The sequence below is a fragment of the Tupaia chinensis genome, unplaced genomic scaffold (genome assembly GCF_000334495.1).
Source record: "Tupaia chinensis unplaced genomic scaffold, TupChi_1.0 Scaffold144529_1, whole genome shotgun sequence".
Taxonomy (NCBI): domain Eukaryota; kingdom Metazoa; phylum Chordata; class Mammalia; order Scandentia; family Tupaiidae; genus Tupaia; species Tupaia belangeri.
In genome coordinates this window covers 1,410,750-1,413,623 of record NW_006204388.1, presented here as the reverse complement: position 1 = coordinate 1,413,623, position 2,874 = coordinate 1,410,750, and the positions used below count along the sequence as shown (strand labels likewise).

At 37.7% G+C, this 2,874-nt stretch overlaps 1 protein-coding gene across 1 annotated transcript in view; it reads right to left on the bottom strand.

Annotated features, from left to right (window-relative positions):
• The window catches only part of ANKRD13C (ankyrin repeat domain 13C), a 96,689-nt gene that overhangs the window by 90,844 nt on the left and 2,971 nt on the right, over nucleotides 1-2,874 (bottom strand). The window lies entirely within an intron of this gene.

Genomic DNA, 2,874 nt, shown 5'->3' with positions numbered 1-2,874 from the left:
CTGTCTGTCTGGCGAGCGCACGCGCCCTACAATGAAAATCTCTCAAAAAACAAAAAAAAACAAACAAAAAAAACAAACAAAAAAAAGTCCCTCATCTCAAAAAGTATGCATAAAGAATAGATTACAAGGGGCTATCCAAAAGACCAGGAAACTAAGAGGCTACCAAATAAATAAAACAGTGTGTTAATATCTGCATGCAAAAGTCTGATACAATATATACACCATATAGAGTAAACAACAGTTATCTTTTGGAAATGAGATTGCTAAATTAGAGATTCCCTGGATTATTTTAATTATTTTGTGTAAAGAGAAGTATTACTTTCTAGTAATAAAAGAAAAAGCTAATTTTCTTAAGTATGCAGTAATTCAGGTGATATATGCTGAAAGCATAAACCAAATTCATGAGACTGGAATAGGTCTAAGAGTTTAAGAAAAAAAAAATGAGCTCAATCTTGATAGGTTGAGTTGAAGATTGTAGTTGTTTATCCAGAAAGAAAAAGATGGTATACATTCTGGGTATTTGAAAATTAACCTTAGGAGAAAAAGGACTGGATTTATGCAACACTAAGGAGTTACTACATGGTAATTAATGCCCCAGAAGTGGCTGAGTTTTCCAAAGAAGTGCACGTAAAGTCAGATGTTAAGACAATTCAGTATAGAATAAGCCTTGAAAGCACCAATATTTAAAAAGTATTTTTAGGAAGAGTGGCCACCGTCCTATCATTATGAAAACCTACACCAAGCTTTCTACCTTTATATCTGTGCACTACGGTGCACTGCCTGCCACTCATCGTGAACGGACACAGAAACTCCTGTGTCCCTTCAGTGATACCAAACACTGTAGACATAAAAAGTAATGTTCAGCTCTCCCTGTTTTTTTAATTCGCAGAGGGCACCTGTGTTCACCAGAGATAGAGAGGGAAAGGGTAAAAAGCACCAGTATGGGGCGTGGTCATTCCATAGTTCTTTCTTTCTCCTTCATTGCTGCAACCTGTCAGGATTTGGGGCATGCACACACATGTACATGGTGTGTTTTTCAAGTCATTGGGGTCAAGAGTCCAACGCAGTCAGTCATGTGGAATCCAACTCCCTAACTGATGGGGCCAGTTTCAACCCTTACTTTTAAGGGATCACAAAGTAACAGGAAAAAATAAAAATAAAAAAATAAAAAACAGAAATATATGTTTACAACACATTGTGGAAAATACAAGAATTGAAATTATATAAAGTCCTGATAAAAATATAGAAGAGTGGGGACCAGCAGATGGCATAATGGTTACGTGGCTGGACTCCCACATGAGCAACCACGGCTTGAGTCTCGGCCCTGGTGGCTTAAAACTCATGACGGGACCAGCAGGTGGCATGGTGGTTAAGGTGCTGGACATTCCCACATGGCCAGTTCAAGTTCCAAACCTGGTGGCTTGCTTTCTCAATTTCCTTCTCTGTGTGCTTGTCTTTCTCTGGTCAAATTAAACTAAATGAATAAATAAAAGAAATCAAATCAATAAAAAAAAAACATTATGCCAGGTACATGTATGTGTGTGCCCAATATCCTGAGAGGAGAATGGAGAAGAGGGATTGCAGTATGGCCATCCTTCTGGAAGATGACTTCTCACTTTCTATGTCTCTTGTCTCTCTTTCTGGCAAGTACACACGTCCTATAGCAAAAATCTCTTAAAAAATATATATATATAGAGAGAGAGAAGAAGGAGGGTGAGAGGAAGAGAATCAAGGGAAAAAGAAGCAAAACATTTAAGGGACATAAAAAAGGAAAATTATCTATTGGTGATAACATGCGTGAAAATATCTTTAACTGGACTAATATACAATGTATTCATGCTGAGAAAATTCATTTTGCAAATTGTTATGATATACAGTGATTGAATGTATTAAATTTTTTAGAAAAGAGCAAGTTATTCTGTCTGAAGGAAATAAAAATTAGTTGATCGTGAAATCTTCTGGAAAAGACAGTGTCTGCTGGGTTTTAAAGAATGTATGTGAGTTGGCCAATTGGGCAATAGGGAAAAGATATTTAATATAATAAAAATAATCATAATATCTATCATTTAATGTGAACAAACCATTGTTCTAACACATTAAACCATATGTTAGAAATCATTTCAAGTCCACTTAAAGAACTATTTGATTGAATCCTCTCATGAGTCTATGAGGTACTTACTATTTCTATTTTACAGAAGAGGACAATGGGCACAAGAAGAGATCACTCAGGGGAACCAGCAGTTAGCGTAATGGCTATGTCGCTGGACTCCCACGTAGTTGACCGCGGTTCGTGTCCCGGACCCGGTGGCTTAAAACTCACTCTGGGCGCGTGTGCGTGCGTGCCCAAGATCCCGAGAGGAGAATGGAGGAGAAGGGATTGCGGAATGACCATCCCTTCTGGAGGGTGATTTCTCGCTTTCTGTCTCTATGTCTCTCTCTGTCTGTCTGGCGAGCGCACGCGCCCTACAGTGAAAATCTCTCCAAAAAAAAATAAATAAATAAATAAAAATTAAAAAAAAAAAGAAGAAGAGATCACTCAGCTAATAAGTAAAAGTAAAGAGAATGGGCTAATAAATATAAGGGGCTTTCAAATATTCATGGAAAATATAAATATAAAAAACTATTTCTGGATTCCAAAAGAATTTTGCACCAAAACAGTTACATTTTACACAAACTTTTTGAAGTCCTTTCGTATACTATGATACTTGGGATCTGCTGGAGCAGAATGAGTTACAGGAAAAATGGTGGTTAATGAGACCAGATAAGAAGGCTGGAATTAGGGGGCCAGCAGTTAGCGTAATGGCTATGTCACTGAACTCCCATATAGTCGACAACAGTTCGAGTCCTGGACCCTAGTGGCTTAAACTCCAGCCG